This window comes from Giraffa tippelskirchi, chromosome Y, assembly GCF_054371585.1.
Source record: "Giraffa tippelskirchi isolate mGirTip1 chromosome Y, T2T-mGirTip1v1.2.pri, whole genome shotgun sequence".
In the NCBI taxonomy this organism is placed as follows: Eukaryota; Metazoa; Chordata; class Mammalia; order Artiodactyla; family Giraffidae; genus Giraffa; species Giraffa tippelskirchi.
The window spans coordinates 26,299,445-26,326,765 of NC_137290.1; the positions used below are offsets into that span (position 1 = coordinate 26,299,445).

The 27,321-nt window shown below is 45.9% G+C and overlaps 1 long non-coding RNA gene across 1 annotated transcript; it reads right to left on the reverse strand.

Annotated features, from left to right (window-relative positions):
- Positions 1–1,825: 1,825 nt before the first annotated feature.
- On the reverse strand, positions 1,826–20,441 carry LOC145537812 (uncharacterized). Its single transcript, XR_014076434.1, has 6 exons — positions 20,363–20,441; positions 16,171–16,307; positions 11,806–12,178; positions 9,660–9,845; positions 3,054–3,139; positions 1,826–2,814 (listed from the first exon to the last, which is right to left on the reverse strand). It is a non-coding gene; the product is annotated as an uncharacterized LOC145537812 (long non-coding RNA).
- Between the last annotated feature and the right edge of the window lie 6,880 nt (positions 20,442–27,321).

The following is a 27,321-nucleotide window of genomic DNA, read 5'->3' on the forward strand; positions in this document are numbered from 1 at the left end:
ATTCATGAGAAATTCTGCTTAAAAAAAACAAATACAAGTGGTCCATCTTTTCTAAGGGATGCGCCAGTAAAAGCCATTTAAGGTGAAAAAGAAGACCAGATTTTCAAAGTAAATAGTACAGTGAGTGCCCTACATATGAACAAGTTCCATCCCTAGAACACGTTCATAAGTCCAATTTCTTTGTAGAAGTCCAACAAAGTTAGCCTAAGCAACCAACTGACACAATCAGCTATATAGTACAGTACCAGCTACATCACCACTGCTTTTATGCTTGCTTGTGGACATCCTGGGCTTGAAATAAAGATACTGTAATACTGCACTCTGTACAGTAAAGCACACAAAGCACAATGATTGTAGAGGATGTGTGCGGGTGACAGTGTACACCAGAGATGTGAACTAACTTACAGGATTGGACATGCAAACATTCATGTCTTTCAAAATTCCCAACTTGAAGGTTCACACATAAGAGACTTCAGTTCCGTTCAGTCACTCAGTCGTGTCCGACTCTTTGCGACTCCATGAACCGCAGCACGCCAGGCCTTCCTGTCCATCACCAACTCCAGGAGTCCACCCAAACCCGTGTCCGTTGAGTCGGTGATGCCATCCAACCATCTCATCCTCTGTCGTCCCCTTCTCCTCCTGCCTTGAATCCTTCCCAGCACCAGGGTCTTTGCAAATGATTCAGCTCTTCGCATCAGGTGGCCAAAGTATTGGACTTTCAGCTTCAGCATCAGTCCTTCCAATGTACGCCCAGGACTGATCTGCTTTAGGATGGACTGGTTGGATCTCCTTGCAGTCCAAGGGACTCTCAAGAGTCTTCTCCAACACTAAAGTTCAAAATCATAAGTTCTTCTGCACTCAGCCCTCTTTTTACACCAAGTCTCACATCCATACATGACCACAGGAAAAACCATAGCCTTGACTAGATGGACCTTTGTCGACAAAGTGATGTCCTGCTTTTTAATATGCAGTTTAGCTTGATCATAACTTTCCTTCCAAGGAGTAAGCGTCTTTTAATTTCATGGCTGCAATCAGCATCTGCAGTGATTTTGGAGCCCAGAAAAAGAAAGTTAGCCACTGTTTCCACTCTCCCCATCCATTTGCCATCAAGAGACGGGCCCGGATGGCGTGATTTTGGTTTTCTGAATGTTGAGCCTCAAGTCACCTTTTTCACTCTTCTCTTTCACTTTCGTCAGGAGGCTCTTTAGTTCCTTTTCACTTTCTGCCGTACCATATGTTAAAGCTTTGAGCAGGAGTTTGGCCTAAAAAAAAATAAAACTGAAACATCCAAAAAGCAGCTTAATTTCATCACTGATGTGAAGTTTTGGGTGAGGGCCATAATCATTCACCTGAAATCCCAAAGCCTAAGCATTCTGGAAACCATAAGGAATTTGGGGTGAAGGGGAGGAGGAGTATATTTGGGGCCAAATTCATTTGGAGAGAAGAAAATATACATCCAAACTGAACTGACAGAAGGCCACTGACAGTGTTTAAACATCACCGCGGTTATAAACTGGGATGACTTTTGCCCACTTCCTCTGTTTACGACACTGCAGTGCCTGAAGGCATTCTGGGTTGCTTCTGGCGTCCAGAGGGTAGAGAGTGGGAATTCTGCTCAACCTCCCAGACGGACAGGACAGCCCTCACCACAGCAAAACATCTGGCGCCAATGGCAGTAACTTCAAGGCTGAGAAATCGTGATTTATCAAACACAGTGGGAACAACTGTAGTGTATCACTGCAGAAATGATGTATCTAATTGTGGAAGAGGGCTGCATTTTACCTCGTTAAAATCTGGACTGTTCTGACACCTATCAAGACACAAGTTTTCTGGTAACTGCACATCAATTTAATGAACAAAAAAGAATGAAGCAGGGGGACAGGTCAGGGTGAGGGAGAGGAGGTTTTTCAAAAACCAGCATTTGGACTTTGTGTTTGACATCCCAGTGTAATCATGAAGATGGTCACATAGCAAAAATCCCTAGAGAGATTCACGGATTACCCTCAGGACTCCTTGAAATCTTTACATGCACACAGCGCTCTTGGGACTTCCCTGGAAGTCCAGGGGTTAAGACTCCATGCTCCCAATGCAGAGGACACAGGTTCAATCCCTGGTCAGAGCACTAGGATCCTATATGCCGCTCAGGGTGGCCAAAAAGGAAAAAACAGCTGAAGCACACGGTTCCCTGTTTAAGGCCCATCAGGCATCTTCCTGGAGTAGTCCCCCTCTTTTTCTGGGTGCCAGCCTCACTCTGACTGTCCTCTCACATCAATGGCTCCACTCGGGGTTCCCCTCACTTCTCCATCACGACTTTTCAATGATCTCAACAAGTCCTGCTATTTGTCATTTCCCCTAGAGACACGTTTGCAGCTGGCTTGCACTGACATTATCCCAGGAAGAAAATTCAAGGAGGCTTTAAAAAAATAAGTGGTCACTTCGTAATTGGACATTTCAATGTGTTAACCACTCTATTCTCTAAGTAATCACCTAAATGGAGAAATCTTGGGATACTACCTCTCGAACACCAAGATCACTGGAATAAAGAAGTCCCAACTTCAGGAGACGACAGAGGAGCCAATTTGACATGGGACCAAAATAACTGGTTTCTGGTTTCACCCGTGGGTCAACAGGTCCTGCTGTGGCTTCAGCTGTTTGATTAGAAGTGAGGTGATCACACAGAGCAGGGCGTGTCTCCACAGCACCAGCTTCCTGGCCAAGTTAAGAAATACCCTCAACACCACCACCAAGGCACACTGAGCCTGGTGACTGGAGCCAGAACCTGAGAGGGGTTTCTAGAGAATTTCTTCAGGGTTCCTCCACAGCAGCCCAGAAAAAAAGAAAAAAAAAAAAAAACTTGAGAAAGCAGGGAATGAAGATTGGGAAGGAGGTTCAAGAAAGAGGAGACACATGTTTACGTAGAGCTGGTTCACACTGTTATTCAGGGGAAACTAACACAACATTGTAAAGCAATTTACTCCAATTCTTAAAAACTTAAATACATGAAACATATACCAGCCACACAAAAAACAAGAATGACATGTGTCATCTCTTACCTGAGCTATGGTGCTTCCAGTAGTGTTCTTAGAATGGTTAGATTATTATGTATTTCCATCATCATGCCTTTTATTACATCTATCATCTGAAAGAAAAAAAGAGAAACAATTCGGGTTATGAACTTCCTTGAGACTTTTTCTAGCTTACATATATGTAAAATGTATCTGTACACAGCGATGAAACATTGAAAAACACAAAAAGGCAACCTTCCCCTTGGGATAAAAATTTGAAAATGAAGCAACTGTCAAGCAATTAATCTTTAAAAAGGAATTAACCTCCAAAAGGAATTAAGCTTCTGCGGCTCAATATATAAAAACAAATAAACAAAAACGAACAAATCTTCCAATCAAAATTGATGGGGGATCTAAATTGACATTTCTGCAGGGAAAACATACAGATGGCCAACAAACACATGAAAAGATGCTCAACATCACTAATTGTTAGAGAAATGCAAATAAAAACTACATGAGATATCAACCTCACCCCAGTCAGATGGCCATCATCAAATAATCTCAAACCACCAATGCTGGAAACAGTGTGGAGAAAATGGAACCCTCCTACACTGTTGATGGGAATGTAATTTGGTACAGCCACTAAGAAGAACACTAAAAAACTAAAAATAGAGCTACCATGTCACCCAGCAATCCTACTCCTAGGCATGTATCTGGAGAAAAACATAATTCAAAGGGATGCATGCACCCCAGTGTTCACTGTAGCAATATTTACAATAGCCAGACATAGACAAAACCTAAAATATCTATTGACAGAGGAATGGATACCGAAGATGTACATATATACAACGGAGGACTTCTCCCCCATTAAAAAGGCATGAAATAGTGCCATTTGCAGAGATGCAGGTGAACCTAGAAACTATCAAACAGAGTGAAATAAGACAGAAAGAGAAAAATATTGTCCAACATTGCTTACATGTGGAATCTGAAAAGATGGCAGAGATGAACTTACTGGGAAAGCAGAAACAGAGTCACAGATGTAGTAAACCAATTTACGGCTGCCAAAGGAGGGGATGGGGGAGTGGGGAGATACAAACTGGGACACTGGGACTGACATATGTACATAGTGAACATCTACACTACATTGCATACAATAGATAACTCATGAGAACCTACTGTTCAGCACAGGGAACTCTCATCAATGCTCTGTGGTGACCTAAGTGGGCACATACCTGCTTGAGCCCTCCCACATCACAGAAGGGACAGGAGGGGACAGGAGACCAAACCACATCTCAGATCTGGCCCAGTCACTACCAAGACACCCCTGTGCTATGCAGTTTGCTCCAATTCAGCAAGAAAATAGGACAAAGAGCACCCTTGTACCCGATGCCCGAGATTTGTTCCTGCGAATATATCTTATCCTCCACAACTCTCTCTGAGTCCCATGCATAAAACAAGGATAAAAACATGCCCCCTTGTAGGGTGTGTACAAGGATCAAATGAGAAAAAGTGGCGACTGTCGTTCAGTACCTGCTGAGGAGTTCATAAAGAAATACCTGTTTTCTTATTTTCACAAAAGAATGAATTCTCATGAACATATAATCATAAAGATGCTACCAACCCCAAAAGAGTAACCTCCAATTCACCCCCAAAATAGGCGGATAATGAATAAAGTATCTGTTGAAATATTGGTTCTCCCCCTTGTTGCAGAGACCACAGGGGGAGGCTGCCAGCAAAAACACTTTGGGCTTTATGGTCAGTCATACTGCAGGGGCCTCCCTACACACGTCCATTTAAAATATACAAACAAAGTTGCTCTATGAGAAAACTTTAGAAAGTGGATGAAAGTCAATACTTTACTAATGCCATAGTTACATTTCATTTCAAAGAAATCATCAGTCTGTGGTCTGACCTTCATTCTCACTTCCAAATATAGCAAGGAACTCAACATTAATAAGAACAGCCCTTCTGCCGAAACAGAGAAATCTGGGTCTACAACTCTGGGTCACCTCAGACATGAGCAAGTTCACCAGCTCCAAAACTGTGTCGCTGTATTCATTTTCTTAACTGCAATGACAATGCCTATCAGAAAGTTCATTCCTCAATTTTGTTCCACAAGTAAAGGGGAGAACTATAAGAGATGGAATAAAAATGGCTACAGGACTGGAGAACACTGGCTTGGTGTGAACGCTAGCCAGAGTTACGTGGCAGCCTCAGTTTTCTCATCTGTAAATAGATGACTTGGACCAAATCGATGAAGGGTGATACAAAAAGTCCAACCAATGGCAAGCAAATAAGAAGCCCTCTGGGGGGACATCCCTGGTGGTCCATTGGCTAAGATTCTGCACCTCCAATAGTTAGATTATTATATATTTCCATCATCATGCCTATTATTGCATCTATCATCTGAAAGACAAAAAGAGAAACAATTCAGGTTATGAACTTCCTTGAGACTTTTTCTAGCTTACATATATCTAAAATGTATCTGTACACAGCGAATGAAACATTAAAAAAAAAAAACCCAAAAAGGCAACCTTCCCCTTGGGATAAAAATTTGAAAATGAAGCAATCATCAAGGAATTAACCTCCAAAAGGAATTAAGCTTGTGTGGCTCAATATATAAAAACAAATAAACAAAAACAAACAAATATTCCAACCAAAAATAGGGGGGTTCTAAATTGACCTTTCTGCAAGGAAAACTTACAGATGGCCAACAAACACATGAAAAGATGCTCAACATCACTAATTGTTAGAGAAATGCAAATCAAAACTACATGAGGTGTCAACCTCACCTCAGTCAGATGGCCATCATCAAATAATCTCAAACCACCAATGCTGGAAACAGTGTGGAGAAAATGGAACCCTCCTACACTGTTGATGGGAATGTAAATTGGTACAGCCACTAAGAAGAACTCTAAGGATGTTCCTTAAAAAACTAAAAATAGAGCTACCATGTCACCCAGCAATCCTACTCCTAGGCATGTATCTGGAGAAAAACATAATTCAAAGGGATGCATGCACCCCAGTGTTCACTGTAGCAATATTTACAATAGCCAGACATAGACAAAACCTAAAATATCTATTGACAGAGGAATGGATATCGAAGATGTACATATATACAACGGAGGACTTCTCACCCATTAGAAAGCCATGAAACAGTGCCATGTGCAGAGATGTAGGTGAACCTAGAAACTGTCAAACAGAGTGAAATAAGACAGAAAGAGAAAAATATTGTCCAACATTGCTTACATGTGGAATCTGAAAAGATGGCAGAGATGAACTTACTGGGAAAGCAGAAACAGAGTCACAGATGTAGCAAACCAACTTATTGCTACCAAAGGAGGGGATGGGGGAGTGGGGAGATTCAAACTGGGACACTGGGACTGACATACGTACATAGTGTACATATACACTACATTGTATACAATAGATAACTCATGAGAACCTACTGTTCAGCACAGGGAACTCTCGTCAATGCTCTGTGGTGACCTAAGTGGGCACATACCTGCTGAGCCCTCCCACATCACAGCAGGGACAGGAGGGGACAGGAGACCAAACCAGGTCTCAGATCTGGCCCAGTCACTGCCAAGACACCCCTGTGCTATGCAGTTTGCTCCAATTCAGCAAGAAAATAGGACAAAGAGCACCCTTGTACCTGATGCCTGAGATTTGTTCCTGCAATTATATCTTATCCTCCACAACTCTCTCTGAGTCCCATGCATAAAACAAGGATAAAAACATGCCCCCTTGTAGGGTGTGTACAAGGATCAAATGAGAAAACTGGCGACTGTCGTTCAGTACCTGGTGAGGAGTTCATAAAACTACTACAATATCGTAAAGTAAAAAAAAATAAAAAAAATAAAACCAGCTTGAACATCTGGAGAAAATAAAAATAAAAAATAAAACAAGAAATACCTGTTTTCTTATTTTCACAAAAGAAGGAATTCTCGTGAACATGTAATCATAAAGATGCTACCAACCCCAAAAGAGTAACCTCCAATTCACCCCCAAAATAGGCGGATAATGAATAAAGTATCTGTTGAAATATTGGTTCTCCCCCTTGTTGCAGAGACCACAGGGGGAGGCTGCCAGCAAAAACACTTTGGGCTTTATGGTCAGTCATACTGCAGGGGCCTCCCTACTCACGTCCATTTAAAATATACAAACAAAGTTGCTCTATGAGAAAACTTTAGAAAGTGGATGAAAGTCAATACTTTACTAATGCCATAGTTACATTTCATTTCAAAGAAATCATCAGTCTGTGGTCTGACCTTCATTCTCACTTCCAAATATAGCAAGGAACTCAACATTAATAAGAACAGCCCTTCTGCCGAAACAGAGAAATCTGGGTCTACAACTCTGGGTCACCTCAGACATGAGCAAGTTCACCAGCTCCAAAACTGTGTCGCTGTATTCATTTTCTTAACTGCAATGACAATGCCTATCAGAAAGTTCATTCCTCAATTTTGTTCCACAAGTAAAGGGGAGAACTATAAGAGATGGAATAAAAATGGCTACAGGACTGGAGAACACTGGCTTGGTGTGAACGCTAGCCAGAGTTACGTGGCAGCCTCAGTTTTCTCATCTGTAAATAGATGACTTGGACCAAATCGATGAAGGGCGATACAAGAAGTCCAACCAATGGCAAGCAAACAAGAAGCCATCTGGAGGGACTTCCCTGGTGGTCCATTGGGCTAAGAATCGGCACCTCCAATGCAGAGGGCTGGGTTTGATTCCTGGTCAGAGAACTAGATCCCACATGTGAACTAAGAATTTGCACATCTGGAACAGCCAGATAGATAAGTTTTTTTTTTTTTTTTTTTTTCTTTTTAAGCCATTTGGGCAATACCAAACATCTGAAATCAGTTAATTTTAAAAATTACCCTCTTTCAGTTCCCTTGTAATTCTACAACAGCTCTTGTTAGGGAGATAGGCTCCAAGTGGTATCATTAATTCCTTTGTTAATATAATTTTATTTATGCATTTATTTTTGGCTGTGCTGGGTCTTTGTTGCTTCACAAGTTTTCATCTAGTTACAGTGAATGAGGGATACTCTCTAGTTGCAGATCCCAGGCTTCTCAATGTGGTGGCTTCCCTTGTTGTAGAGCATGGGCTCTAGTCACAGGTTTCAGTAGTTGCAGTTCCCAGGCTCTAGAGCACAAGCTCAGGAGTTGTGGTGCACGGGTTTAGTTGCTCCAGGGCATGTGGGATCTTCCCCAATCTGGGATGGAACTCATGTCTCCTACATTGGCTGGAGGATTCTTACTGACAAGCCACCAGGGAAGCATGCATTAATTCTTTAACACTTTCATGCTAATCACTGTTTTTAACAGAATGATGATGGACTTGGGCTTCAAGCCTTGAAGAACAGGATCTGGTGAGTTTAGACTTAATTTTACTTCTGTTAAGTCACTATCAATAAAAATATGAAGCCAATCCTAGTTCAAGGTGATGAACAGGTAAGATAAAAACCTTGAGAATGCAACCATACCTACGAGTTGAACCCTTCCTGTTCTGAAACTCAGCAACTCGATAAAAATTCTTGTTTTATTCAAAATGGGGGAAGAGAAATACTAAATAAAAGACGTAACCCCAAGGCTTGGATTTTATCTCTTTAGCCACAATGACTCTTAAGCGGGGTTGCTTTAAAAAGCCACATGTAAGAACAATCAGTTTGTGGACACAGGACAGCTGTGGTCAACAGGCCTGGTGTGAATTCACAAGTAAGCTCAAAGCCAGGTCACGAGGATATTCTAGATCCTGGCTGCTACCATTCAAATGCCAATTAGACATTCATGGATTACGTGACCCTGGACAAGCCGTGTGACCTGGCCAGATCTCAGTGCACTCATTTATAAAAATGGGTGTGATGATGTCCCTGGAAGCCCAGTGGTTGAGACTTTTCCTTCCAATATGGGGGTATGGGTTTGATTCCCTAGTCAGGGAGAAAGATTCCACATGCCTCGTAGTCAAAAAACCAAAACATTTTAAAAGAAGGAAAATAAAACTATATTACAACAAATTCAATAAAGCCTTTAAAAACTGTACGTATTAAAAAAAAATGTTACTGATAAGAAGCCCAATGAGAAGTTAGACAGCAACCTGCTTTCATTCTACAAGTATGTGTCAATTACTGTTCTAGGCCCCAGCAGAGTGCAGAAGGGACTCCCCAGAGAGCTGCAATTCTGGTGGTGATTTTCACTCCCTGGGTTCTACAGACGTGAACCTGAACATCACTCCAGAGCACTCTCATCTGACAGCAAGGAGATCTGCAAGCTTTACTTGCCCAAATTCAACATGAGCATAAAAGCATTTGGCAAGTTAAGAGAGAAGTAGAGAGGAGGGCTGGAGTGGTAGATGGGACACACTGGGAATCTGGGATTAGCAGATGCAAACTATTATACATAGAATAAACAACAAGGTCCTCCTGTATAGCACAGGGAACTACAAACAATATCCCGTGATAAACCATGATGGAAAGGAATATGAAGATGTATACGTGTATATAACTGAATCGTTTTCTTATACAGTAGAAATTGATACAACATAGTACATCACCTATACTTCAATAAAATACATCCACCACTTCCTGGTCCCGTTTAATTCCTGGAAAGATCCAAGGCTGGTCCTCTCCTATCCAGCCACGGCACTCACTTTGCTCGTGTACTTGGCAAGGTCTGCGGCGACATCAGCTGAAGCGGTGGCGATGCGCAGGCCTGACCGAAGATGCAAGGGTGCTCGTGGACACTGAGCTGGTGACCAGGGGCGATGACTAGGTGCTGGTCACCAGGGTGACGGTGGAGGTGGTTGGGTTCCGTCTGATCTCTTTCTGCTGGACAGCTGGAAAAGCAAAGGCTCTTGGTCACCCCACTGCCTGGGCAGGGCTGTCCCACCTGGAAGCTGTGGTGGGAGCAGGACCCAATCCACACTGTTCGAGTTTCTCTGCTTTCAAGGGACAAAGATTCTCCCATTGGCCATACTTGAGCAAGGCTCCATGGAGCCCTTTCTCAGCAAGGCCTCCACCTGGGTCTTTAAGGACTTACACAGTTTCCAACAGCTCAAGGCTGCATCCCTAGGATGACCCCCACCCCTTTAAAGTCCCCGCCTAAGAAAACTCAAGGCTGCCAATAGAATTGCCTATTTGCTCCAGTCAACACATAATGATAGGGCCCCATGCCCAGTCTCTATGGAGGGCAGAGGCCTACCTTTAAGAAGTATCAGAGTTAGCAAACCCAGACATTTCACATGGACCAACACCCCCTCCCCACCTTCTGTAAAATTGTCGTTTTCTGACTCTATAGAGTTCCCATGATTCCCCCTCCCTATTCTCAAATTTGCCCTTTAAAACCCCAGTCCCCTGTGTACACATTGGAGTTGACTTCACTTTATGCTGGACATTTTTATCCTACTGCAATAGTAAATAGCAGATTAAGATCTATCCTAAGTACTTCAACTAGCGGCCAGTTTCGTTTATCTTTAACAAGACAATCTGGGAATTAGGAACCATACCATCAATGAGCTCCTTCTTGCCAGCTCCCAAGTTCCTCTTGAAGGCTCATTATACTTAGGGCTATGAAGTCAGGAGCCTGGAACAGGCCATCCCAACCTGTAAGATCCCAGACTCGGTTCTGCCCTAGCAACTCTTCAGACAGCAGGATGAATCCGGCTGTACTCCCATACTCTGTGTCCAATCTTTTGGTCTTCCTCCATCCCAGTCTTTGAAGAGTTTCACTGGGGGCCAGTTCAAGATATGCCTATTCTTTCATTTCGCAACCTGCTGTAACTCTTAAGAGTTCTACTCACCACAGTGCACTCAGTTATGTAAGAGTTTTGATCAAGGAGCACAATAATGAAGGATCTCAATGCAGGTTTTCCCATGAAACAAGACCTGTACCAGGTCTCATGAGAGATGGACAAACCAGTACCCATCAGATCAGCACTTTGTTCTGCTTTGCATCAGCCCAGAGGGAGCCTCATGCTGGGAGCTGTCATTCTGCTCTTCAGCAATGGTTCCTCTTCTTGCACTGGGGGGACTAATCCCTAGTTATTAAGGTATCCTTTACTATGCACTTCTCATACTGTACTCTTTCAAAAAAAAATGTCAAGGGGTTCACGGGCATGCACAAGGAAAGTTATACAAAGGCATTCATTGTAGCACTGATTACAACAGGTAAAAACTGGAGGTAACCTAAATGTCTATCTGTAGGCGAATACTTTACTAGATAAACTGTAGAATGTTACCCAGCAGTCCAAAAGAAAAAAGGAGAGCCACATGCATTGACATGGATGGACCTCCAAAACATGCTGATGGGTGGGGGGAGAAAAAGGCAAGGAAGGTACCATTTTTATGTTTTCAAAAATAGAAAAGTAAATAATACTTTTATGAAGACAGATAGATATACACACACACACACACACACACACACACACAAATATATGTACACATACATGGATTAGAAAAAGATCTTATGGTTAACAATACCTCTGAGAAAGGGTAGAGAATGAAATATAAAGTCAATCAAGACAAGAGATTTTGTGTGTCTAGACATTCATTTCCCCCCGTGCTAAGAAAATATGTATGTAGTGTTTATAAAATTAAAAAAAAAGAAAAAAAAAATACAAAGGCAAGCTGCAAAGTAATTTTTAAAAATAATGCCAAATGGAATGTGTCCAGCCTCCAGGATACAGCGTCCAGGCAACCAAGGAGAACTATACAAATAATACAAAGACTATTTTTCTCCTGTCCATGTGGCAAAAAAGGAGCTGGTGGCATGGAGTGCAGAGTGAGGAGGCTCTGTACCTTTCACAGCCTGTCTGTTCTGGTATCTTGTCCACTGGGAAGACTGAGGCTGCTGCTCCTGGCTTTGCCACTGCTGCTGCTGGCGCCGCATCTTCTGCATGTGCCACTTTTGGGAGGACGTTTGAAACTTACTTGATGAGTTCCACACAACCTGTTGCATGGCCAGGGCAGTCTCCTTCGGTAAAACTGGCCTCTGCTTTTTCACCGGGTTTCTCATGCTGCTGGTGGCGGTGGTGGTGGTGGCTGGGCCGTGACCGTGCAGATGGTGCTGTTGGTGGCCGTGACCCCAGCCGTGGGAGTTTGGGAGGATGAGCAGGTGAGGACCGGCATTTCCGGGGGAGACCGGCTGCCCGCTGTTGTGGATGGTGGAGCTCTACCTAGGATGAGAGCCAACACATGAAAAAACAAAACAGAAAGTAGATGGGACTCAGGCTGACCTGCAAGGTCTCCAGGCCAGTGAGTTCTAGGTGACCATCCCAGGCTGCCATGCCAAGGGCCTCCCCGTGAATGGGCACATTCACACTTTATATGCTTAGGCCACCACTACAGCATGTGCTAGCTTCAAACATCAGGCTCCTTGGGTTACTCAAATGTGGGTTTGCTCACATGTGAGATACTTGTCAAGCCCTCTGGTGGACTGAGGCCAACATGACCCAGCCCCTGGCCTGGAGTGGCCAACCTGCTAGTTGATGACCCACTGGATGAACAGAATCACTGCAAGTACCTTGTTTTACAAAGTTAGAGTTCAGTAAGCACTTTGAGAAAGACTTAGCCAAAGTCCCTCAGGGCATTAACAGGAATCCTTCTCTTGGACAGGAAACCTACAGAGCATGTACCCCAAGGAACCAGACAGTCTCCCAATGGCCAAAGCACTGAATAACAATGAATCACCCAGAACGAAGAGTATTCTCTTTCATCTCTTCTAATTCCTTCTGGAAGAGTCTCAGTGTGGTCCTGGCAGCCTTGACACCTACCACTCAAGGGAACTCCACACCAAGGACAGAACCATCCCCAGCACAATGGTATTTATGGAGAATTTAGAAGCCTTGCTTTTGTTTTGACTGCAGTTATCCATTTTGCATCTTTTATGCACAGCACAAAATACTGTTTTACCTACAGTGTGGTAGTCAAGTTTAAGTCCAAAATTGAATTCAATTTTTTTTTTAAGAGCTGCTGCTTCAGATAAAAAAATATACTATGGCAATAATTGTACGAGCAGGTCTTGGGAATGACAAAAATAATGACCACGAGTGACTAGAGTTTGAAAAACGCTGCCTTTTGGGGTGCATCTACTGGGAGGAACTGGGTTATGAGGGTGGAGGGCAGGATTTCAACAGGCAGCAGGGAAAATTTGGAAGAGAACAGTTTTAGCCAAGACATGCCCAGGAATAGGCAGAATTTTGGTGAGGGAGGACAGGCAGTGAGAAGGGCTGGCCAGAAGGCAGGTTAGAGGCAGAAGCACTGAGCAGCGGACAGGGGGTGACTACATGAATATTCATCTGTAAGGGGAAGGGGGTCCGTTACGACTGCAGGGGCCCCAGGCACTGGAGAGATGAACATGCATCCCCAGAGAGGATTCCCTCGGGTTCACACAAAAAACACGGGTGCAAGTCAGCATCCTTGATCTCAGACGATGTGCCTGGACATCAAATAATAAGTAGTGACAGTGAAGTTGCTCAGTCGGGTCCAACTCTTTTGCAACCTCATGGTCTGTATCCCGTCAGGCTCCTCTGTCCATGGGATTTCCCAGGCAAAAGCACTGGAGTGGGTTGCCATTTCCTTCCCCAGGGGTTCTTCCCGACCCAGGGAAAGAAACCTGGGCCTCCAGGATTGCACGCAGATTCTTTATTATCTGAGCCACCAAGGAAGCCCTTAATGACAACACCTTTTGTAGGGGCTCAGCATGCTTCCACTGCATGACTTCATGCCTGTCATTTTTAGATTTCTGTCACCCAGAAAAGACATAAGTTCTTGATTATTCTAGGGGAAATGTTCAGTTAACTGTGGCTCTGGGAAAACCAAGGGGTGTGAAAAGAAAACAGTGCTGACAGGCTGATTTTTCTGCCTTGGGGTGGGGATGTCTTGGTGGTTACACAACTGCCCGGCCCTCTTGCTTCTCTGGGGAAGAATTCAGCCAAAGTCCTGGGCCAGAACCCAAGGTGGGGCTGGGAGAAGATCTTTACCTAGAGTGAGGAGCCCCCATCCTTGCCCAGGACAACCTTTCGAATATCTGTCACAGCCACTGCCCCTTCCCCTTGCAGGGGCAGAAGTGGCTTTGAGCTTGGCCCTTCTAAAAGGTAAAGATCCCTCAGGCAAGGCTTCTAACCTGCAAAATCAACTTCAGTTCCTCTCTTTACTGCCATTTGATTAAAAAATATACTGTCCTTGTGGATTAGCTAGCCTGATACCTCCTTGGGCAAAAGGCAAACACAAAAAGGTCCTTTCTAACTCTCATCTCATGAAAGCAAACAGCTGGCTTTGTAGAGTGGTTACTGCTCTGAAAGAGTCCCATTGGAGCTCTTTTCCGAACGAAGAAACAAACAAACAAACAAACAACAACAACATCAAAAGAGGACTATGCAATCTGAAAACATTCCAGGCTTGACACACTCTTGGGGGGTTTTCTTTTAGACACAAAACATTTTAATTTCTAAAGGATATGGATGGTTTACTGAGTGGGGATGGGGAGGGAGAGGAAAGGCCATGGAAATTTCCATTTGTCCTAAAAATTTGGGAGTATATAATCACCTGTATTCTCAAAAAAGAAGTGAATTTCTTAAATGTCTACACTCCAAAAGCGACCTCACCCAACTAGCCTACTTATATCAGACCTAGGTCGCAGTCTTGTACATTAAAAAATGACTTTTTAAGAGAAGGCTGGAAATGACTGATATGACACAGGTAAGTGGAGTCAAGGTCCTGAAGGGAGCTCCCTTAGTGTCTGCTCTGGGATCTCTAGCTAGAAAAGCCATCTTTCGATCTGAGGATTCAGATTCTGTGTATAAGCTGCACTCCTAACTGAAGATCACTTGGAGGTCACCAAGCACTCTCCAAACACCCACCACGTAATAAACTCGTAAGTGAAAGCACACCTTTGAAATGATGCTCGACTGCAGAGTGACACAAACTCGACTCTTCAAGACCGAAACCATCCTCAGGTGGCTCTGGATTTCAACCTCTGCGAAGTTCCTCTAACTGACTTATTCTTTCAGAATCATCCTTTGTGTAAAAGTCCCACCACACTCAGAGGATCCTCGAGAAACGTCCTTCAGACATCAGTGAGAGGAAAATCTCAGCTTCATTTTATCAACTGGAGTGCTTTCTATTTAGGGGGGAATCATGAGCTCTTTTAAAGCACTCATATGTTTTTCCCTTTTCACTTTGACTGCCAGGAAGCTCAGGGCCAAAATGGAAGCCAGACTTTGCTAATTCTGAAGACTGATATACTTATTTCTGTATACAAACTTTCCCCAAATCTCTCACTCTTATATTTCCATCTTTCTCACTGTCTTGATTTCCATTTTATCAGCATATATGAAATTCTTTCTGGAAACAGTGAAAAAACCTACAACCAAACAAACGATCTACTTCAGAAACAGAGGAATAGTATAAATGTATCATTCATAGGAACACTGCCATCTGAGACCCAACAATTCCACAAACTTCATGGAATAAATGCTACTCCAGTTGCTTTCTATAGCATCAGAAGTGGTCCCTCAAACCCCAATCCACGCAGAATTGGATGTTTCAGAGGCCATTCATAAATTTAAGGGATGGGGTGGTGATCCATCCTTCCTGACTGACTCAGGGGCTCCTCTCTCTTCCTGCCGTTTATCACTGAGAGATCTTCCATCCTCTTTCAATGAACTGCAGGAACTGAGGTTCCAGAACCGTTCACAATGATACAAACACAGAGGAAAAAAGCTCAAAACCCATCCCTCGCCCTGCTTTAAGGAGTCAGACTAAGAAAACCCCAGGGGACACAGAGCTAAGAAGATGGCTCCTGTCAGAAGCTGTGTGCTGTCTGTTTTGTCACTAAGGGGTGTCCAGCTCTTTTGTGACCCCATGGACTATATAGCCCACCAGACTCCTCTGTCCATGGAATTCTCCAGGCAAGACTTCTGGGTAGGTTGCCATTTCCTTCTTCAGGAGATCTTCCCGACCCAAGGATCAAATTTGCGTCTCCTGCATTGACAGGTGGATTCTTTACCACTGAGCCACATAATTAAACCTGGCTATCCCTTTATGTAACTCACAAAGTACAAGAGGTTTTATGGCTACAATCTCCAATTTGTCCTTAGGCCATGTTTCTCCTGGGCCCGTAGTTAATTCTTATCTTTTTTGGGCATATCATCACCCACTTACCACGCCAGCTGAGAAATTCGCTGACTGCTTCGCCAATGAGTCGAAAATCCTTCAAATCATTCCTGTGTTCCGCTGTGGGGTCTGCCAACATGCCTGGGGTGTGGCAGGTTTGAGAGAAGCCACTGCTGGTTCAGTCCCTAAGAGCAGCAAAAGGGGAACTGCTAAGACTCAGGCCGCAGTTCAAAACTAGGAGAGATTTAGCTTTGTCAAGACAAAGCTATACACACATACACACACACACACACACACACACACACACACATATCTATACCTTTATCTATATCTATATCTATATCTATCTATCTATATCTCCCCAAGATCTTAAATGAACTTTTTGGGAAGGCCAATATTACTTAATAACTTTCTGGCTGAATGATTCAGATCCTGTTGCTGAAAGGCTCTCCCTTAATCTAGCTCATCTTCCAAAATTCTTTCCGTACGTAATAAGACATGGGGTTCATACTTCTGAGGACACCTTGAGCCCATAAAATTGCAACTCTCATTTACTTAAAGATATTGCTCTCAGAAAGCTGTTGGTATCCTCACATTGGATGCAATTTTAAATATGAAGTCTGAAGTCACATAGGAACATGTCTGAACCACATGCACACTGGTCAACTAGCTGGATTTGGGATAACAGCTACCCACTTAATAGGTAAAATAGATGCACAGTGCACTGTCCGTAGATCATAATCAGGCTCTTCTGGCTAGCTGAACATTGAAATTATATGTTGTATACATCAAAGTCACTTCTCCATAATTCAGTATGTAATTTTTTCTTCATCACTTTAAACTTCTGGTACCAAATATTTCAATACAAATCAATGATGCAAATTTCTCCCCCTTCATGCCACAGTGGTTCAGCTTCCTGCCACCCCCTCCACATCATATCTCTCATTTCTTGCCCTCCTTTGTATTTTCGTAGTTGCCACATTAGAGAAAATGTAACTGGATAACAAGAACAGACTCAATATATTATGTTAATGCAGAGGTATTTTATAGGCTGTGTATTTTGTCAGCATTTCACCCAGTTGTCACAGAAACATGGCACACATGCTCCAGCACAAAACGTAAAACCAGCAGTATTATATATAGTGAGTAACTATCATCAAGAATACTCCTAGAAAATAATTTCTTAGCCTAAACACTGAGGGAAAACCACGTTACAAGAAAACAATAATTATCAATGTTGATAGGAAAACATAGGGTAAACAGTACATTTGAATTTTCCGTATTTAAAAAAGTGAGATCATGCCATCTGGTCCCACCAACTCATGGGAAATAGAAGTGGAAAAGGCAAAAGCAGGGACAGTTTTCCTCTTCTGTGGCTCTAAATTCACTGCAGATGGTGATGACAGCTATAAAATTAGAAGACGATTGCTCCCTGGAAGAAAAGCTCTCACAAATTTAGAAAGCATGTTACAAAGTGAAGACATAACTTGACCAATGGAGGCGCATAGAGTCACATCTATGGTCTTTCCAGTAGACATGTACAGATACGAGAACACCAAACTGATCTGCTGGAAATGACTTGTGAGTGTCCACTGGATTGCAAGGAGATCAAGCCAGTCAAACATAAAGGTAATCAACTCTGGTGCATTAGAGTCACTGACGTTGAAGCTGAGGCTCCCAAGATTTGACCACCTGAGCAAAGAACTGACTCACTAGAAAAGACCCTGATTCATAGGAAACAATGAAATGAGGAGGAGACTTGGGTGAGAGAGGAGGAGAAGGTTGTATAGCTTCACCCATTCAAAGGACATGATCTCAGGAAGACCCTAGGAGATGGTGAGGGACAGAGAGTCCTTGATCACAAAGAGTCAGACATGGCTTTGTGACTGAACAACAACAAGATTTCAGTTAATAAAACGGATTTCCAGGGTCACAGTGGGGTTCATAATGTTAGAGGAATAGGAGGCACAAACCACTTTCTCCCACACAAATCCATTAAAGGATCAACTGCGCATGGAATACCTACCAGAAAACAATTTGAAAACGATGTTGATGGACCCTAGAAACGGAGAAAGGTAAGCCAGTCTCTTACAAAGGAGGTAGGGCAAAATAAGAAACATAGAGAGAGGAAATGTTTTTAGAGATGGAGACCCATCTTGGAGAGGGAGTCATAAAGGAGGAGAAATTTGCACAAAATAGGAAGCTCTCTCTCATAGGTGTCAGTAGCGGAAGAAACAGAACCAGGGGGGAAGAGAACAGAAACACATATTATGACAGTAAATGTAATTACTAGCCAAGAAGTGGCTCAGATGCTCCTGTCCACCATCTTACGTGGGGCCTGGGAGAGAGGCCTGGGACGTATCAAACACACTATGGTTAGAATCTGGGTTTAGTGCCCTGAGGACAATCTGACAGAGCTAAGCTGACAAAGAAACCTAAACTCTGGTAACACTAGAGACAGAAATTGTAAAAAGGACCTTTCCTGCGAGAAGGCTCTAAGGCCACAGAGTGAACCATGGCACACTCACAGAAGAGAAGACTGTCCGCTAGAAAATACCAAAGGAGACGAGGCCGGCTAGCGTTTAAGACCCTTTCCTCCAGGTAGAGGGAGAGGAATGTGTATGACTGACTGCCAGAGGCAGAAGGAAATAGGCTGCAGGTATCTTGGCCCCAGAAACATCTACAAGCTCTAAGCTTGTTGACAGTTGCTAATGAGGAATTCCTGGGTTCATGGGTAGTTCACATAGGCCAGGGTCATAACAGCCTGGGGTCAGCTACCCTGAAGAGACATATGGCACACCTGAGACTTTGCCCTCTGGCACAGGCAGCAAACTGAGTGGCTGAGACCAGAGAGCTACATAAGATGCACGGCCCACCTGGACCTGTGTCTTGCCCACCACCCAGTCACTGGAGATTTTGGACCTGGGAAGAGAACAAAGCACGTAGTCAATTATGGTCAGTGCTCTTGCCGAGCACCTAAGTGCCTGATTGGCTTAGACCTGGGAAGTGCATGAAACGCAGGACCAACGTGGGAGAGTGCTCTCATGTAGCAATCGGAACAGCCGACCAGTTACACACACACAAAATTGTTAGGAACACACATTTTCAGATGCAGACTGCAGAAATCAGGGCTTCATGACACAAACACACCTGCAGACAAGTCCAGGGAAATTCAGAAACCCCCACCCTTCAGGTGGGCAGGCCTGCTTCTCAGAACTGAGCACACTCCTCACAGGCAGTCCTACACACACACACACACACACACACACACACACACACACACACACACTCTTCACAGGCAGTCCTACACACACACACACACACACACACACACACACACACACACACACCTTCCAGACAGGCACAAAGGCAGACCCACAGACTGAAATGACCCCTCACCCTCCTCAACACAACTTCCCTCTGGCGGACACCCAGGCCCATTCTCAGCCTCGCCCCGGCACCTCCCCCAGGGGCTGCCCCTCAAAACCGGGCGCCCCAAACGTGCTCCCAGCCCCCACCCGCAGCCACGCAGGTGCACAGAACCACCGGAGGTGCAAAAGCTGTTTCCCACGCCCCCTTCTCATCTGCAAGCCTCTGATGCATCTCAGCGCACCTGCAAACACGTCCAGAGGGTCCCCCCTGCTCCGTACCCCTCAAAGTGCCCCCCAGACTCCCCACAACATCCCCACGGCATCACTTCCCGTGTTCTACTCGGCCCATTAGCTCCCTGACCCCTGACACCCAGCTGGCTTCCCAGGTTGCGAGCAGCCCCCGTACCTCCTCCTCCTCCATCAAATCCCAAAGTCCCCGGGTCTGCCCCTTCCGCCCCCAAAACCTGGGGACCAGAACCAGCATCCTCCCTCCACCTGTCCTGGAGGGGGTCCCCGCCACTCCGCCCTCCAGACACCCCACTTTGAGGAGGGACCTACTCCTCTGTCCCCTCCAGGATTCGCTCCTTCCAGTGGCCCCAGAAATCCTGGGGCCCGGAGTTGCCCAAGGGCTCAAAGGAACCCAGTGACTAGATTGCTCTTAGGGGAGACTTGGATTCCTGCAGGGCCCCCGCCTCGCGCCCTGCGGTCTCGGGGCTCCCAGGGAGCAGCCCCCGCGCCCGCACCTCCTCCCGGGGCGCCCCCACTCTCCCCGCGGGGACCCCTTCCCGCGCCCTCCCGCGCCCCTCGCCCTGCGCAGAGCCCCCGCCCTGCTGGCTCAGACCCCGCGGAGCGGCGGCCGCAGGACTGACCTCGGGACCCGCTTCGGTCTGGGCCGCTGGGAAGGGCGGGCGGGCGGGCTAACTCCCCGGGCGTCCTTGGCGCCTGAGCAGAGCCGGCTCCGGAGATGTTCCGGGATGCGGTGCACAAATGCGCGCGCGAATGAACAGCGCTCAGCGGCTTGGAGTCACGCACAAGCCCCAAGCCCCGCCCCCCTCCGCATGCCAAAGGCCGAGTCAGGTTGTTCATACCGCATCTGACACCAGCACGGGCGTCAGAAGGGTCGCGGCAACTTGATTATTAGGGGCGGGGGGAGGGTCTGGGGCCTCTGTGTTTGGTTACTTAGAGAAACAGATTTAGGCAGAGAATGACCTTGTGCATGTCGTAAGACTAAGTCAGTCAGTCAGTTAAGTCACTCATTCACTCCAACTCTTTGAGACCCCGTGCACTGCAGAACGCCAGGCTTCCCTGTCCATCACCAGCTCCTGGAGCTTGCTCAAACTCATGTGCGTCAAGTCGGTGATGCCATCCAACCATCTCATCCTCTGTCACTCCCTTCTCCTCCTGCCTTTTATCTTTCCCAGCATCTTTCCAGTGAGCTGGCTCTTCGCATCATGTGGCCAATGTATTGAAGCTTCAGCTTCAACATCAGTCCTTCCAACGAATATCCAGGACTTATTTCCTTAGGGATTGACTGGTTTGAAGGGGAAGGGATAAATTAGGCCTTTGGGATTCGCCGATACAAACTGCTATATACAAAAATACATAAGGTCCTGCTGCATAGCTCAGGGGGTCCCACGAAGAATCTGCCTGCAAAACTATAGGTTAACTCATGTATACATCCGTTCAGTTGAGTCCAGTCACTCAGTCGTGTCCAGCTCTTCGCAACCCCACAGACTGTAGCACGCCAGGCCTCCCAGTCAACCACCAACTCCCAGAGCTGACTCAAAGTCACGACCATCCAGTTGATGATGCCATCCAACCATCTCAACCTCTGTCATCCTGTTCTCCTCCCACTTTCAATATTTCCCAGCATCAGGGTCTTTTCAAATGAGTCAGTTGTTCACATCATGTGGCCAAAGTATTGGAGTTTCAGCTTCAGCATCAGTGTTTCCAATCAATCATATATATATATATACACACACATATATGTATGTAAACCTTACATATATACCTGCATATGTATAAAGAATGTTCCTAACTGGTCCATTCATAATAGTCCCAAAGTGCCAGCTACCCAAATGCCCACAGCATTTCTCAGCTTTTGTGCTGGGAATCCATTTGTTTAAGGTCTGATGAGCGTCCGTCCTTAAGGGTAAGGACCATCCTCAACACATAGGCCAGGCGGGGTGTGTTTCGGCAAGTGTGTGCCCATTCCAAAAGAGTGTCACTTGCCACCATCTTGGGGGTTTTGTGAGTAGGCCATTGTGAGCAGCAATGAGTGTGTGGGGGTTTGGGAGAGGGGTGACCACGTGCCTGGGGGTCACTGTGCATTTGGTGATTCTGCAGGGTGGGACCCGAGCCCCCGGCCCTTCCTACCCCCACCCCCGGGCATCCAGGCCCTTGTGTCTCCGCAGCTTGGCACTATAACATGGTTTTCTCCTGTCAACCCCACGTCCGGCCTCCTGGAAGACCTGGGCCCGGGCGGGGACCAGGTAGGGGAGGGGAGGGGCGAGGGTGGGGGCCCAGGTGGGACCCCCCACCAGGGAGACAGTGATGCCAGGACGTTAGGCTCACAGAGTGGGTGTGAGGCCAGAATTTCCAGTCCTCCAACCCTGATAACAACAAACTTGTTTCAGGCAGTTTTAACCACTCGAACTGAGCACCCGTGTGGACCGGGGGTGTGCGGGGGTCGTGAGCCGCTCCTTCCCGCTTTTGTCCTGGTGGTCCACAGGCACCTGTCAGGAAAAAGGTCCCTTTTCCTAGAAGGTGCCCTTTTCCTAAATAATTGAAGCAGATGTACAATGCATGTAAGGGAGGCCAAAAAGACGCTATTTTAGTTAGTCCGAGTTTGCTCAAACTTATGTCCATTGAGTCGGTGATGCCATCCAACCATCTCATCCTCTGCTGTCTCCTTCTCCTCCCGCCCTCAATCTTTCCCAGCATCAGGGTCTTTTCCAGCGAGTCAGTTCTTCGCATCAGGTGACCAAAGTATTGGAGCGTCAGCTTCAGCATCAGTCCTTCCAATGTATATTCAGGGTTGATTTCCTTTAGGATGGACTGGTTTTGTCTCCTTGTGTTCAGGGGCCTCTCAGGAGTCGTCGTCAGCACCATGTATGAGACCTCGGCAAATTGTTTAACCTCTGTGCCTCAGTTTTTCTATCTGTGAAAGGGGAAATGATAAAATGGGTCCTGCCTCTTGGGGTGGTGGGGAGAATTAAGTGTGTCATATGCAAAAGAACTCACTCAGGTAGGTATCTGGCTTTCAAGAACCACTATTTATCTTTTAAAGATTTTTTTAAATGTGGACCATTTTTTAAATTTTTTATTGGATTTGTTTTACAATATTGGTTCTCTTTTATGGTTTTGTTTTGTTTTGTTTTGTTTTGTTTTGTTTGGTAACAAGGCATATGGGATTTTATCTCCCCGACCAGGGACTGAACCTGCACCCCTGCATTGGAAGGAGCAGTCTTAAGAAATGGTATTTAAATCCTCATTATCATTCTGCTGATGTAGTATCAGGTTAACCCATGTATGAGCTGGAATGGCTTCCCTAGGTCTCAATATGTGAAAACTTCTTTATTTGCAAAAGCCACAAGGAAAATGTGAAGCCTGTGAGGGAACATCAGCCTGTGAGGCTGAGTTTCTGGATCCCTCCCCTGTCCTGGGGCTACCCATGTGGCCCAGTGGTAAAGCATCTGCCTGCCAGTGCAGGAGATACAGGTTTGATCGCTGGGTCGGGAAGAATCCTGGAGGAGGAAATGGCAACCCACTCCTGTATTCTCACCTGGAGAATCCCCTGGACAGGGGAGCCTGGCGGCTACGGTCCTCGAGGTCTCAAAAAGTCGGAGGCCGCTGAGCATGCCCACACACACACACAGGAAGGAAACTGAAATCAGCCATCCTCGGTAACATGGGCAGGACTGAATTAAAGATTAGTATGGCTAGGCTCCTAAAAAACAAACAAAAAGAAACAGACAGACAAAACCACACACGCATGATTTGTCTTCCCTGGAAGTCTGAAAATCTAATATCTGCAGAGGCTGGGCAAAGACATCCAGTGAAGTATTAGTGAATTAGTGAATCCAGCCGATTGATAGAAGAGGGAGTGATGGGGGCTCTGGAGAAACGGAATCTGTTGCAATGAGGCGGCCGCTCCAAGCTCCTGCCAGCTGGTGGTGGTGGACCAAGCACTGCCAGATTCTCTGATACTTTTCAAGAGAACCCAAATTCCAGGCTGTTATTTAAACTTCTTGACTCGGCAGTTAACTCAACTATCAAGGGCTTCTCAGGTGGCGGTGAAGAACCTGCCTGCCAACGCGGGAAGACAAAAGAGACTCGGGTCCATTCCCTGGGTTGGGAAGATCCTAACCAACCAGAGGGAAGAAGAAAGGGAAATGGCACTGTGCATGTCAAATACCCGCCTCCAAGGCTCAATCCTAGCCCAGCCACGTACCACCTGTGTGACGTTAGGCAAGTTGCTTAACCTCTCTGTGCTTTGGCTTCTTTATCTGCAACATGTAGGAATAACAATGTCCCCTCACCCACCATAGAATTGTCATCCTGCTGCTGCTGCTAAGTCGCTCAGTCGTGTCCAACTCACGGACCGCAGCCTACCAGGATCCCCCGTCCCTGGGATTCTCCAGGCAAGAACACTGGAGTGGGTTGCCGTTCCCTTCTCCAATGCCTGAAAGTGAAAAGTGAAAGTGAAGTCGCTCAGTCCTGCCCGACTCTTAGAGACCCTGTGGACTGCAGCCCGCCAGGCTCCTCCGCCCATGGGATTTTCCAGGCAAGAGTACTGGAGTGGGGTGCCATTGCCTTCTCTGAGAATCATCATGAGGATTAAGTAAAGTTAGTACAGGTGTAACTGTGAGAACCGTGCCTGGTACGTAAAACCCTGTGTCTCTACTGCTTTCTCCAAATGGGTGAGTCTGTGTTTCTCAGAACTGTGTGGAACGGCCTCTTCATGGATATAAATAACAATCCTGCTGCAAACACCACGACTGGGGACTTCCCTAGGGGTCCAGTGGTGAAGAATCCGCCTGCCAACGCCGGGGGCCCAGGTTCGATCCCTGGTCTGGGAAGATTCCACATGCTGCAGGGCAGCTGAGCCTGTGCGCCAGCCACGACTGCTGAGCCCGTGTGCTGTAACTACTGAAGCCTGTGGACCCTGGAGCCCGTGCTATGCAACAGAGAAGCCGCCGCCATGAGAACGCCACACATCGCAACCCCAGGATAGCCCCCGTTCGCTGCAGCTCGAGAAGGCCCTTGTGCAGCAACGAAGACCCAGTGCAGCCAAAAGCAAACGCATAACTTAAGAAGCATCACAATCTGAAGCTGTGGAGGGGAGCAGACACCCTGGGTTTGAGCCATCGGCCAACGAGAGACATCAGCTCGGCTGCTGAGTGGCATGGGGGTAGGATGAGATTTTAGGAACTGCCTCTCCACGAGCACTGCCCGCAGTATTTCCATCCTGCCGTCTCACAGCTCTGGCTTACATGCCTCCACTCACGGGGATCTCAGCTAGAACAGTGGTTATTCAGACAAGGATGACCATGCTCCCCTAAAAGGGATCTGTGGCGCCATCTGGGGACATTTTTGGGTAGAGACAGGGGATGTTGGTCAACCTCCTGCAGTGCACAGGACCACCCCCACAGCAAAGAGGGATCTGGCTCCCATGCAACAGAAGCACCAAGTTGGCCGCTTTGACCCCTCAGTCTTGAATCCCTGATACTGCATCAGCAGAGTGACAACGAGGATTTAAATATTGTTTCCTAAGAATTCCCCTTCCAATGTAGGGGGTGCAGGCTCGAGGCCTGGTCCGGGAGATAAAAATCCCACATGCCTTGTGACCAAAACCCCCCCATAAAACAGAACCAGTATGGTAAAACAAAAAAAATGCAATAAAAATGGTCCACATTTAAAAAATCTTTAAAAATGAATAAATATTGCTTCCTGCGAGCCAGATACCGACCCGAGTGAGTGCTTTTGCATATGACACACTTAATTCTCCCAACCACCCCAGGAGGCAGGGCCCATTTTATCATTCCCCCTTTCACAGATAGAAAAATGAGGCACAGAGGTTAAACAGTTTGCCGAGGTCTCATACCTGGTGCTGAAGACGACTCCTGAGAGTACCCTCCTAAAGGAAATCAATCCTGAATATTCATTGAAAGGACTGATGCTGAAGCTGACGCTCCAATACTTTGGTCACCTGATGCGAAGAACTGACTCGCTGGAAAAGACCCTGATGCTGGGAAAGATTGAGGGCAGCAGAGGATGAGATAGTTGGATGGCATCACCGACTCAATGGACATGAGTCTGAGCAAACTCGAACTAACTAAAACAGCATCTTTTTGGCCTCCCTTATATGCATTGTACATCTGCTTCAATTATTCAGGAAAAGGGCACCTTGACCAGAAATAATATCCATGTTAAAAATAAAGATTAAGGACCCTACTTCTGGGTCACTAGGGCTTGTTCTTCTTTGATAGGAAGACTCCCTTCCCAGGTGCCAGGTCCACACTGACTCGATATGTATGTGCTGGTCTCTCTTTTAACACTGAAGAAATATAACCCCCCTGCCTCGTTTAATGTTTTTGTTCTGTTGTTTTGCAGTGGCTAAGTTATATCTGACTCACTGTGACATCATGGACCGCAGCACACTAGGCTTCCCTGTCCACCATCTTCCCGAGTTTGCCTAAACTCCCGTCCATCGAGTTGGTGATGCCATCCAACCATCTCATCCTCTGTCGCCCCCTTCTCCTCCCGCTTTCCATCTTTCCCAGCATCAGGGTCTTTTCCAGAGAGTCGGTTGTTCACATCAGGTGGCCAAAGTATTGGAGTTTCAGCTTCAGTCCTTCCAATGAATACTGAGGGTCGATTTCCTTTAGGATTGACTAGTTTGATCTTCTTGCAGTCCAAGGGATTCTCATGAGTCTTCTCCAGCAACACAGTTCAAAAGTTATCAATTCCTCAGCACTCAGCCTTCTGACAGCCTTTGTTCTGACAATATATAAAACCGTGCTGAAAACGTGGAGCAGCTTCTCAGAATAATCTGGGAAGATGACTTTCAGGTTGGCCACGTTTGGCTTATAGAAATCAAGACTTTTTTCTATCATGAGTAAACACAACTCTTCTCTCTTCTTATTATAGACTATTATTATTTTCATTGGTGCTGCTTGGCATACACAGCAGGATATCCAAAAAGCCCACCTGAGTTCACCTGGAGTCTACTTTGGACCAGCGCTCGGTACCAAGCACGGGCCCTTTGAGCCCCTTCGCCATCACAGCGCCCTCAGGTGACTCTGTGAGTTCTCCCTTAAATCTGTTGTTCAGTCGTTAAGTCGCATCCGACTCTTTGCGACCCCATGGACTGCAGCACGCCAGGCTTCCCTGTCCTTCACTATCTCCCAGAGTTTGCTCAATCTCATGTCTGTTCAGTCGATGATGACATTCAACCCCCTCATCCGCTGTCACCTCCTTCTCCTCCTGCAATATCTGGATCTCCTTATATTAAGTGATGGTCCACTGAAGAGACAGATGGTCCTTTTTACTAGGCAAAGGACCTAGGCGAAGTTCCAGGTAGGAAGGCCTGGAATTTTGGTGTGAACCGGGTTGGCGGTTTTTTTTTTTTTTTAATGTGGCTTAAAACTGGAAATCTAATTTTTGATTTGCATTCTATAATAGAATGAAACCAAAAGAAAGCAGGAGACAGTGCTTCCCAGTGAGGCGCCACCCTCTGGAGCACCGGCTGGCTTCTACAATTGGTAGGGAGAACTAAGATCCCGTAGGTCATGTGGTATGGCCAATCCTGCCCCACCCCACAAGA